Raw genomic sequence first — 13,593 nt, 5'->3', positions numbered from 1 at the left:
GACAGCAAATAAAAACCTTTTCCCTTATTTTTAGGCAAACGAGTATGGGCAATTCTACTTAATAGGGAGATTGAGCTAGGGCAGGACACTGTAAAAGAGGGTGCCACACAAACAAGTCAGTTTTCCTGTAACAGAGACCTTCGCCCCTAGCTCACTGTCTCCTGGTATCAGGTCATCTCAGTATAGCAAATGGAGAAAATCTAACCAGCAAATTCCAAATGCTTCTGAATTTAGGAACAGGCAGGAAATTCTTATACATCAAGGCTCCTATTTACCTACTGCAATTAGTATTCTTGTTTTCATAAGGGATTGTTCTATATACTGGAATGGTTTAAGAAAAGTATTATCTACTTTTGACTTAATTTTACCCTTTCAAAAGAGATAGGGAAGAGAGAGAAAGTGAATATGGGGAACTCAAGAGCCACCTAGATTTGGGGGGAAAGACTAAGGGACTTTATTATGCCCACACCCCTCAGGAAAGAATCCTATAGCTACATTATCCCAGTGAACCAGCCAAAGCATATGACTGCAAGAAGAGGAATCCAACTTAATATTGACTTCATAAAATGTGGTATTTGACAACAAACGGGCTCCAAGAGCTCATCGTGGAGGTGGAAGCACAGAGCTATTGCTCGGTGGCTGGAGTCCCACCGCTGCTCCCGGCTCCACCGCGCTCACACTCAGGCAGACACGTACGGTGGTGGTGGCTCCTTGGTGGTACCGCTCACTGCATTGCCATCGTCACACGGGGGCACGGCACCGTGGTATCATTGCTAGTAACATAAACCAAGACATCGGACGAGTTCCTGCCATTGATGTATCGGTAGCAGTTCCAAACACAGCTATCAAGCAGCCCTTGAATGTCAAGATAATGCTGATAAACAGAAGGATAATAAGGACCAAGCAGGCAGGTTTCGCTGACATGATATTATCTCTGTAGGGAAAGTCAGGAGGCAGCTACCGCACATGCTACTGGATGGAGTTTGAATAAACAAGCACAGTGATAGCCACCAAGGTGTTCAGGGCAAAATCAAAGATCTGGTAACAGAAGAATGGGATGATCCAGGCAGCGTGCAGCTTGTATGCAGCATAGGTAGCCATCGCATGGTTTGGATCAGCCAGAGTGCTCAGTAAGATCAACAGGAACGCAGCATTGATGATCAGGTACCACACGCGGAGCAGGATGGTGCCAGTGCGGACGTGGCAGCGCAGGCAGCAGCTGTTGGAGTAGAACCGCGTCCAGGGCGCGACCATCTTCATCGCTCCCGCCGCGGGCGCGATGCTGCGCTAGCTCGCCCCCAAGTTGGAGAGAACAGAGTCGGCATCATTCCCCCGGGATGGCAGGGAGAATAGCAATTGTTCGCTCTTTCTTTCAACAAATACAGGATGTAAGTTTGCCTCAAAGCAGGGTAAAGTTGACTGGGGTGGGATGTAAATATTGGCACCCCCAGTTGTCCTTAGATTATTATAGATATCAAGATTCATGGAACTATCAAGAACTCTAGTCACATGGAATGTGGAATGCATCTGTTATGACATCTTGAAGGTGAACATGTCCCTCCATTTAACTATCTGTGTTGACATCCCTCTATCTAGTACCTTTTACCTGGATGGACTCTTTCTAATTCATCTTCTATTTCAGTGTTCTCTTTTCTTGCTGGATATTTCATTCCTTCAGTCCATCCTTATTGTATTTGGTTGTACTTATTTCATTGTCTACCTTTATCCACTAGCCTGTTAGGTCAAAAAATATGTGTGGCATGACAGACAGGATGAGCTAGACCATGAGGTCTTTCAGAAAGGGATTACTATCCAACCTTACACAGGAAGACACCCAGCACAATGAGGAGGACCTTCCATTCATTATCACACAAAATCCTAATTTAACTCAATGTGTGGGGGGTTTTGTTTTGTTTTGTTTTTTAAGACATGAAAGTAAAATGGAGATTGATGGGGAAAGGAAGGATGTTAATGGGATGGGAGGGAGATAAAAGAAGGTGATTGAAAGAAAATCAAAATACACTATTAATATGTATGGAAATGTCAAAATGGAAAAATAAAGTCTTAAAGGGCTTTAAAAAGAGTTGGTTCCTTTAAAAAAGTAAATATTGAACAAATTAACCAAAAGAGAAAAAATAATACCCAAATTAATAAAATTCCAAAACGGGGGGGAAAGGTTACAACAGATTCCAATGAAATCAATAGAATCATTAAGGAACACTTTGAAAATTCATCACAGGGAGCTCCTGGAATGTGTTTCCTATGGTGCTGGTGGTACTCTTTCTCTCTATGGATATGGTAAAGGGGGCCAGCTTCTTCGCCATTATTGAACTTCCCCTGGATCTGTAAGCTTCAAATAAAGTCCATTCCCGCCCCCCCCCCAAAAAAAAAGAAAAGAAAATTTATCATAGGGGTTAGGAAAACAGCTCAGTGGTTAAAGGTACTTACATGCAAAGCCCTGAAGGTCTGGGCTCAACTCTCCACCCACCCACTTAAAGCCTGATGGACATTCATTTACAGGAGCAAGAAACGATGCTGCACATGCGCACATGTGTGAACACATACACACACACACAAATAAGTGAATAAATTTTAAAATATTTTTATTTATTTTCAAGCAGAAAGAGCAAGAGGGAAAGAATGGGCACACTAAGGCCTCCAGCCACTGCAAATGAACTCCAGAGGTATGCATCACTTTGTGCATCTGGCTTTACATGGGTACTGGGGAATCAAGCCTGCATCATCAGGCCTTGTAGGCAAGTACCTTATATGCAGGAAACTGAAACTTGATCCACACATTTCGCCATGCACTACACTCAAGTCTACGGGAAAAAAAATTTAGGAAGTACTTTCCATGATATAGGAATGGAAAAAGACTTCCTGAACAAAACCCCAGTAGCTCACGATCTTAAACAGTCACTCAACCAATGGGATAACATGAAGCTGAAGAGTTTATTTACAGAAAAGCATACAATAAGCAAAGCCAATAGATTACCCACATAATGGGAGAAAATATTTGCGGGTAATCCAACTGATAGAGGCCTAATCTCTACAATCTACAAAGAACTCAAAAATCTAAACAGTAAGAAGTCAAACACCCCACTCACAAAATGGGGCAAAGAGCTGAACAGGCAGTTCACAAAGGAAGAAATATAAATGGCAAACACACACTTAATAAAATGTTCATCATCCCTAATCATCAGAGAAATGCAAATCAAAACAACTATGAGATTCCACCTTACCCCAATAAGGATAGCAAACATCAAAAAATCAAATGAAAATAAATGCTGACGAGGATGTGAAGAAGTAGGAACCCTCATTCACTGTTGGTGGGAATGTAAGATGGTATAACCACTTTGGAAAGCAATATGGAGACTCCTTAAAAAGCTGACTATAGAGATACCAGCAGACCCAGTTATTCCCTTACTGGGCATCTATCCTAAAACCTTCAAACCACAGGCCAGAGAGATTTGCTCAACCATGTTTGTAGCAGCTCAATTTGTAATAGCTAAGAGCTGGAATCAACCCAGATGTCCATCACTAAAGAATGGATAACTAATATGTGGTATATCTACACAATGGAATTCTAGACAGCAGTAAGAAAAAAATGACACAATGAATTTTGAGGAAAAATGGTTGAACCTGAAACAGATCATTCTCAGTGAACTTACCCAATCACAGAAAAAAAAAGTGCCACATAGTCTCACTCATCTACAGCACCTAACCTGAATCTACCCAAGATACCTTACATACCCAGCAAGCATCTTGTGGACTACACACTAATATGGGTGGGGAGGGAGGGGAGGGCAACGGAGGTGTGGGAAAAACAAATCTAGACCCAAATGGCAATGGGACCATAAAATCCTACATCCTAAAAGGCAGACCAAATGGCTAAACCTTCACCAGGCCCTTAGAGGAAACACCTGAACCACAAGACACTGGAGAGGGTATGATGAAGATTAACCTTAATCTTCTACAGCTTCCCACCCTCTCTCTCTGTCTCTCTGTCTCTCTCCTCTCTAGCTCTTATATATTAGTTATCTTTTTCCTCATTTTCTTAGTGGGCACTAACCTGTAACTCCCAGTACCAGCATGTGGCTATCATCCACAATGAGCTTTTGATCAGAGAGACCTACAGGTTTCCTAAAAGAAAGACAGATTTCTGTCAGAGTACTTGATGACCCACCAAAGGTTAGTGGTAAGACCCTACTGCTGAAGACACCTTATGTTGTTGACACATAAAATGGAATGGCATGGCTAGAAGTTGGAAGACAGTCAGTCACCAGACAGTCAGCGTGTGCCAGAAGGTGCTACGTGGGCGACTGGAGGAAAATGACCAATATCTGTCTTAGCACCTCATGGTCTAACCTACTTAGCAGCAAATAACCTGTTGTGATGCCCACATAAGTGCAATAGTGGCACACAGCCATGGTGGGGAACCAACTGCCCTTGATTTGGCTAACTGATCCCCTCAGTGGTATGGGACCCATAGCTGGAGCTGAGAAACAAGTCAGAACCATATCCAAACATAAGCCCACTCTCCAATATCAAGCTACCATCAATCATGGGCTACAAGAAGGCCTACACCTATTAAATTCTCTATTAAAAAAAATTAAGGGTTATCTCATTTGTCCTGGTGCTAACTTACTCTCTGTTGAAGAATCTGCTTCTCTTTTTCAGATAGATATAGATCCTAAGGAAAGAGCCACCCAATCATACCTCAAAAGGACCCCAGCTGAAACTAAGAACAATTGGCGAAACAAGCAAGGGTGCTGTTTTCCTGGTGAACCGGATACCAGCACAAGGGAAAAGGACATAAACACAGAGAAAAATCAACTCCTACCAAATCAGAGAGCCAGAGACCCAGAGGCCCCCAACACCTCATACTGCAGCAGACCAAAAATGAACCCAACATGGCTCAAGGAAATTTTGCAGAAGAGGGGGCAGAAAGAATGTCAGAGCCACATGTTGGGTCATGATATGCAGGGACATTTATCTTACCCATAACTATGGGCTAACTCCACAATGCATGACCTATATACCTCAACAAGGAGAGGCCAATGGGGAGGGGGTAGGTCACGGATGAGCCTAGTAATGGTACCAAACTGACTGTATTTGCTGAATACAAAACTAATTAATAAAAAAATTTTTTTAAAGAGCTGAGCTCTCTCTCCAGCCCAATAAATTCCTAGACAAATATGTCCTACCAAAATTAAATCAAATAGGTATTTTAAAAACTTTAGGGGCCTGAAAACATGGCTCAGCAGTTAAAGGTGCTTGCCTGCAAAGTCTTACAATCTTACTAGGGAAATTGGTATATATTTTTCTTTTTGTTGTATCCTTATACACTTTTGATATCAGGGTAATGCTCTATTTGTGAGTGAATTTGGTAGTATTATTTCCCTTTCTGCCTTATGTAACTGTTTGGGGATTATTGGTGTTAGTGCTCCTAAAAGGTTTTGGCAGAATTTAGTTGTGAATATGTCTGTTCACAAGTTTTTCTGTGTTGGGAGATTTTTTTATTACTGCTTCAACATAATAAAGTTTGCATATGAGCAAACTACAACCAACATTTTACTATACAAAAGAAAAGAAAATTCCCAAGAAGAAACTTAAGTGAAAGACCTCTATATTGAAAGCTTTCAGATATTGAAGAAAGAAATTATAGAAGGCACTAGACAATGAAAAGACCTCTCATAGTTTAGCAGACTTAATATTGTGAAAATGGCTATATTACTGGAAGCAATCTGCAGATTCAATGCAATCTGCATCAAAATCCCAATGACATTCTTCAGAGAACTTTTTTAAAATGCTAAAATTCATATGGATGTATAAAAGAGCCTGAATACTCAAAGCAAACCTTGACAAAAAGAGCAATACTGGAGTTATCACCATACCCGGTATCAAATTATATTACAGAGCCATGGTAGCAAAAGTGTTGTGGAAATGGAACAAAAACAGACACAAAAAGAGGTCAATGTTATAGACTCAAGCCCCAGAAATAAATTTGCAGATAAAATCATCTAGTTTTTACAAAGATGTCAAAAACATACATTGAAGAAAAGATTTGAACTCACTCTTCAACTCAGGTAACATTTGAACTTGAGATCCTCTTGCCTCAGCTTCCTAAAGAGCTGGGCTTACCCACATTAAAAGACTGAAACTAAATACATATCTATCATCTTGCGCAAAAAAAAAATCACTGAAAAGTGTATCAAAGACCTTAATATAAAACCTGAAATGTTGCATCTGCTAAAAGACAACAAAGAGAAAAATAGTTCAAAATATAGGCATAGGCAGGAATTTTCTGAAAAGGACTCCACTAAGCATAGGAAATAATCCCAAAAATTGACAACTAGGACTACATCAAATTATAAAGCTTCTGAAGAGCAAAGAAAACAATCAGAATGATATGACACCCAAAACAATGGAAAAACATCTTTGCCAACTACATATCAGACAGAGTATTAATAACAAGCTCTAAGCCAGGTATGGTGGAGCACTCCTTTAAGCCCAGCACTCAGGAGGCAAAGGTTGGAGGATCATTGTGAGTTTGATGCCACCTTGAAACTACAGGTTCAATTCCCCAGGACCAACGTTAGCCAGATGCACAAGGGGGTACATGCATCTGGAGTTTATTTGCAGTGGCTGGAGGCCCTGGTGTCTCTCTATCTGTCTCCCTCTCTCTCTTCCCTCCCCCTCTTACTGCTATTCCTCCTCTTTCATTGTCAAATAAATAAATAAGTAAAAATTTAAAAAATTAAAACGGGCTTTATAAAGAACTTCAAAAATTAAACACACACAAAATCCAAATTATATAATCAATAAATAGTCTAATGAATTGAATAAATAGTTCTTTAAAACAAAGAAATACAAATGACAAATAAGTATTCAATTTCATTAGCCATAATTGCAATGTAAATTAACACTGATTTGATATAGTCAAAATGGTTATCATCTAGAAAGCAAATGACAGCAAATACTTGTGAGGTTGTGGGGAAAGACAATTCCTGATTCACAATCAATGTAGAAGTTCCTCAAAAAAAAAAATCTAGCGGGGTGTGGTGGTACACACCTTTAATCCCAGAACTCAGGAGCAGAGGTAGGAGGATTGCCAAGGATCCAAGACCACCCTAAGGCTGCATAGTGAATTCCAGGTCAGCCTGGGCTAGAGCAAAACCCTACCATGAAAAAAACAAAAAAGAAAAAAATAAATAATAATAACAATGTAGAACTATCATATGACCAGCTATACTAATCTTAGGTATATACCCAAAGGACTCTAACTCAATATGCCACAGATGTATTTGCATAGTTGTTTATTGCTGCACTCTTCACAATAGCTAGGAAATGAAACTAGCCTAGTTGTCCACTCACCAATGAATGGATAAAGGAAACGTTTTAAATGTACACAATAAATTTTTATGTGCCATACAAAAGTGAAATTGTAACATTTGTAGGAAATGGAAGTAACTGGAAATCATTATAATAATTACAAAAAAACTCTAGACTCAGACAAATACTGAATGTTTTCTTTTGTTTGTGGAACCTAGATTTGAAAATTAATGCGCGTGTTCACACTTGTGCATGTATAACTCATAAAACTACAAAGAGGGTCATAAAAAAGGAGGAAGAGATATTAGGTAGTGTTTAGATTGTTTGCATGATCATGGGTGGCAGGTTGTTAACTGTTGGCTAGCAATGGGATAGGTTTCCCTATGGCTTTTTCATAATGATTTTACCTTTTACTTCATGACCTCACAGCTGCTCTCATTGCCTCAACAAGAACTCTACTATATTGAGCCCATCAGCATTTTGACAGGGATGATGACGGCAAGGGAAGACATCAAAATAGAACAAGGATTTGTTGAAAGGAAGTACCCAGTGCAAGGGGATGGAAGGGGGTGCAAAAGAAAGTAATGGGAGGGTATTATGAGCAAATTATACTATGTTCATGTATGAAAACTGTCATTAAAAAGTTTTTAAATTTTCACTTGTACTTCCCCCCGAAAAAACACATAAAAGCAGCATGCTATATAATGTTGCTTTAAAGCAAGTATGTGAATTCTTTAGTCAGAGTCCTTATTCTGTAAGTTATTCACCAATAAGCGTTCACTATTATATAATGAGAACAACAGAAAAAAAAATTTTAAACCCTTAGGTCAAATTCAGGATTCAGAGAAGGAAAAGAATCAAAAGCCAGACTCTAACTCAAAAAACTCTTTCTAGTATATTATTCATTCTGGAGGTTTAAAAAATGGGCTAGATGGTAAGAATGTAAGAGCCAAAGGAAGAGGACTCCTTGCAACATGCTCCTCCAGACACAAAATGGCCTGGATACCCATGACATCGCAGCATCTGACACTACCTACACAAGACCATAACAAATAGGAGGAAAAGATCATGACATAAAAATAAAAGAGAGACTGATTGAGAGGGGGAAGGAGTATGATGGAGAGTAGAGTTTCAAAGGGGAAAGTAGAGGGAGGGAGGGAATTACCATGGATTATTGTCTACAATTGTGGAAGTTGTCAATAAAAAAATAAATTAAATTTAAAAACTGGGCTGAAACCATACCCCAAGAGTTCTAGGTGAGGGAGAAATAACACAATGTGGGGATGAAAATTAGACACAGAATTTGGGGAAAGTTTAGTGGGATAAAGTTTAAATAGTTGCATTCCCCTTTACTCTAGTTTTGGGCAAAGTTTAGGATTTAGAAGAGAAAGACCTCTGGCCCCGGGGTTGACTAATGAGTAACTTGTTATTAGGAAAGACAAAGGAGAAAACTACTGGAACATTCCCAGAAGCTTCTGGGGGAGGCAGTTTTGTAGTCCAATGAAGAAGGATTCTAATAACACAGGGACTCTCAGTGGCTGTTTTCCTTTTAAAAATGCTATCACTCTGCCTTTCTGTTGTTAGTTTCTTATCACTAAAAGAAGGGTAATAGTTCAACCCAGCCATACGTAACAGAACATTTGGTAAACTATGCGAAATTTTTTTAAGTCAAGGTTCATGTCTGTTTTCTTTATTGCTGAGCATGCTGCCTACTATCCTGCCTGGTAACTGTTCAGTGGAAGCTTGTTAGCAAAATGGCTGAGTAGAGAGAAATATAATGCTTCCCTCCATAACAAGGACCAAAGTAAAGAACAAGCAATTGCTGTCCTAGTAGAACAGCATTTAAGGAAGAGCACTGATGTCCAGTAGGGAAGTGACAGAAATCACACAGAGCCCAGAGGCCTCAGATGCTTTTACAAAGAAGGAAATATAGTGCATGCCATCTCTCATCACAGGCCTCTCCAAATGAGATCAAACCTAGGCCCCACACAGCAGAGAATGGCTACATGGGAGGTCCCTAGAAATCCCCAATTAACCCATATACATCTGAAATATTTACCACTGGAAAATATTACCTAAACCTAGTTTGTAGAGCTGCCAGAGAATCTTACACTGCTTCATTAAGTCAGTCCTAGACCACGTGTAACTCCACCACCTGTTGCAGTCAGGCTCACATTGCTGTCATAAAAAACCTGACCAAGCAGCTTGTGGAAAAATGGTTTGTCTTACAAACTCAAGGAGAAGCTCCATGATGGCAGGAGGAAATGGTGGCATGAGCAGAGGGTTGACATCACCTCCTGGAAAACATCAGATGGACAACAGCAACAGAATAATGTGCCAAATCCTGGCAAGAAGAAAATGGCTATAATGCCCCATAAGCCTGCATCCAACAATACACTGCCTCTAGGTGGCTTTAATTCCCAAATTGCCATCAGTTGGGAACCTAGCATTCAGAACACCTAAGTTTATGGGGAACATGTGAATCAAACCACCATACCACTCAACCTTCTGCAGCACAGTACCATCTGGAGCTCCATCCCCTAGTCCCATGATGCAGTCAGAAAGTACCTACCTGGCTGGAGAGATGGCTTAGTGGTTAAGCACTTGCCTGTGATGCCTAAGAACCCCAGTTCAAGGCTTGATTCCCCAGGACCCACGTTAGCCAGATGCACAAGGGGGCGCACACACCTGGAGTTTGTTTGCAGTGGCTGGAGGCCCTGCTGTGTCCATTCTCTCTCAAAAATAAACAAAAAAATTTTAAAAAAAAGAAAGTACCAACCAACTTCCTAAGGTACCATGAAGCAGCATGAAGCTTTCCCTGAGCATCTCAGCCTACCAAAGCCTCAGGAGGTAGCTGAGAGACTCTTCTATTAGCAACCATGGGAAGTAACTTGGCAGCACACAGTGAACAATTAATTTAGTAGAATAAGACCCCATAAAGATACTATATGCAGTTATTGAAGGCTGGCTGGCCCTCCACCTAAGTATCCTTGTGTCTCTCAACCCCTGCAGGGTCCCCAGACACACCACACTGCTGACGTTTGGCATGCTATGTTCTGCCCTTTCAGGCTTTCCAAGAGTGGTCCACGCATAGCCCTCAGGCTGAGAGGTACCTTGGGCACCAAGGAAAAAAATTGAAGATCCAAAAAAGTGAAGACATCCCACATTCATAGATGGAAGAATTAACAGTGATAAATGTCTGCATAACAAAGGAGCTTATATATTCAATGCAATCTCCAGCATTCATCATAGCGATGGGGGAAAAAAATAAAGACCTCTTCTAAATTCACTTGGCACAACAAAGGACCCTGACTAATTAAAGTAATCACGCAAAAAGTGAAGTGGGACCATCATCCTAATGCCTGCCCACAAAGCTACACAGTTCTGGCATAAAAACTGTAACCAAATGAAGAACCTAGCAGTAAATAAACATACCTACATCCAACTCATTTTCGACCTAGTGCCAAGGACATACAGTGGAGAAAGGACAGCCACTGACTGAGAAACTAATACCCCAAAATCAAAATCATGAAACTAGACTCCTGTCTCTAATCAGTTATAAAATTCAACTGAAAATGTGTCCGATGCCAAAATTTAACACCTGGAACTATAAACCAGTAGACAACATCAGGAAAACACTTTGTGGTATTGGGAACAGCAATGGCTTTTGACTGAGACCTCAAAACCATAAGCAAGCAAAGCAAACACAGACAAATGATATTTTATCCAATGAAGAAGCTTCTGAGATTATTCTTACACTTTCCATAGCACAACTGGCCAACTTGATTTTAGTTTATGATAGCTAATTCAGTCCAGCTGTTCCCTCACTGGATTTCTGACCTATGGAACTGAAAAATAATCCCTGCATGTTGTTTTAAGCCATTCAATTTGTTATAACAGTAACAGAAGACTTATTAATATAGAGCCAAACTATGTGGATTCACTTGGTAGCTGTATGACAAGGGGCCACTATGTGTATCAGTTTCCTTGTGTATAAAATCAGATACTAGTAGCATGCCCCTCCTAAGGTTGTGAAGGGATTACATCAACGCACATACTATAATGCTTGGAGAAATGCCTGCTTCAGAGTAAATGCAAGATTAACTGCTGAGTATTGCTATTACCACTTGGGGGTTTTGCATTAAACTGTCTAAGAAGGTGTATCACATTTTTCTGACTCTTATTAAATATAACATTTTGACATCAGAAAAAGGGAACAAGAAGCTTCTGCACAGCAGAGAAAACAATCGACAATATGAAGAGGCAGCCTGCTGAAGGAAAGAACATGCTTACCAACTGCCTATTTAACAAGAGGTTAATATCCAGGAAACATGAGGAACTCAAAAAAATTCAACAAGAAAAATCAAATTATACAGTTTTAAAAATTTTTTACTTACATTTTTGCAAGCAGACAATGAGAGAGACAGAAGACAGAATAGTTATGTCAGAGCCTCTTGCCACTGTAAACTCCTTTGTGCATCTGGCTTTATGTGGGTGGCTGGGGAATTGACCCCAGACCATCAGGTTTTCAAGAAAGGGATTTTAACCACTGAGCCATTTCTTCAGCCTATAATATGATTTTAAATCAGAAAATGATCTTAATAGACATTTCTTTTAAAAAGGATATACAAATGGCCAATAAGTATATCTTTTAAAAATCACTAAATCAAAGGATTTATATCAAAGAAATACAAATAAAAACCACAATGAGTTTCATTTCATTCCAGTTAAGATGGTTATAATCAAAAAGACCCCTTAAATAAAAGATAAACACTGTAAATGCTGGCAAGGACACTGTTTGTGGGAATGTAAATGACAGTCTTAGTCCCAACACTCCTATGGGTACCAAGACAAAAGGAATGAGTTTGGAATAGAAGAGTCATCAGATCCCTGTGGTTGTATGAAATGTGAGGAAAAAAAGTAACCAAAAAGACTCCTGCAGCAGATGGGTTACAATACTATGGATGGAAGTAATCCCAGCCAAGGCCAGGAAGATAAAAGTGGCTGTGACCTAAGGAAGGGTGATCTGCAGTCCATGAAGCCAGATGGCACATGTGGCCCCGCCTGATCTGAATCACTTTTCCATTAATGGCAGATCTTGATCAGAAATAATCAACAACCAGGAAAAAAAAAAAGATGTCAAAGAAAACTAATTCAGGCTGTAGAGATGGCTTAACAGTTAAGGTGCTTGTCAACATAGCTAAAGGGCCCAGGTTCCAGTCCCCAGTACTCATGTGAAGCCAGATACACAAGGTGGTGCATGCATCTGGAGTTTGTTTGCAGTGGCTAGAGGCCCTGGTGTGTGCTTTTGCTTGCTCGCTTGCGCTCTCTCTCTCTCTCTCTCTCTCTGTCGCTCTCTAAGAAAGAAAGAAAGAAAACATTTGCAAAAAAGAAAACTAGTTAAATGTCAATTACCTCTCCACATAACAAGAGCCCAGATTAATCTAAAGCAATAAAAAGAATGGAAACCCAGATATTACTGATACCATTGCTACCTATAAAGACAGAGGATGATCTGCTGAGCTTGAAGAAAACATAGAAAAGAATCTGTAATGCATACAAGGAAAGGGGGCAGCTGTAGGAAAAGTCCCATGAGCTAAAGCTCAGATTTCTTCAGCCAGAGGAAGCTGGGGCTGATAGCGGTGCTCAGGCCCATGTGAGGATGGATTTTCAGCTGGGTTCATGAGACATTCACCACTGCCCTGGATATCATAAAGCACAAACTACCCCTTTGATTAACCCACCAGAAGGGAAATGGGCAAAATGCTTAGATGTTCTGGCCTCAACCACTCACCGTCACCTGGATGTAGCCTGCAGGAACTTGGCATCAGCAATTCAGGAAAATGTACAGGTGCCTGGCTTACTGAGTAAACCCAAGTGTAAGTCAGTAAACCCACCACGTTAACAACCAATGAAGTCTTGAAAGACACTCAGAACATGGAGATTTTGTACACTATTTCAGCAGTGTGGCTATTTTGTTATGATAATCTTGTTTGATTTTTTATTTTAGAAATAAAACTTTTGGCTAGCAAGTGCCTTTAACCACTAAACAATATTCTCATCCCCTGAAATAAAATTTTTAGAAGGCAGAAGAAATAAATGAGTAAATGTTTAAAGAAATGGTAATTATCTTGACTTATCCAGAACATGCTGTGACATGTGCTAAAATATCTACTGTATCACATAAATGTGTGCACATAAAACATGACAAAATAATTTTCAATTTAAAAGACAAACCTAGAAAATGAAAAATAAATA

At 40.0% G+C, this 13,593-nt stretch overlaps 1 pseudogene; it reads right to left on the bottom strand.

Moving 5' to 3' along the window:
• Positions 1–680: 680 nt before the first annotated feature.
• Positions 681–1,260, bottom strand: LOC101608861 (annotated as a pseudogene).
• Positions 1,261–13,593: the final 12,333 nt, after the last annotated feature.

The sequence above is a fragment of the Jaculus jaculus genome, chromosome 5 (genome assembly GCF_020740685.1).
Source record: "Jaculus jaculus isolate mJacJac1 chromosome 5, mJacJac1.mat.Y.cur, whole genome shotgun sequence".
In the NCBI taxonomy this organism is placed as follows: domain Eukaryota; kingdom Metazoa; phylum Chordata; class Mammalia; order Rodentia; family Dipodidae; genus Jaculus; species Jaculus jaculus.
Note: the sequence above shows the minus strand (reverse complement) of the source record. Positions and strands in the feature narration are given on the sequence as shown.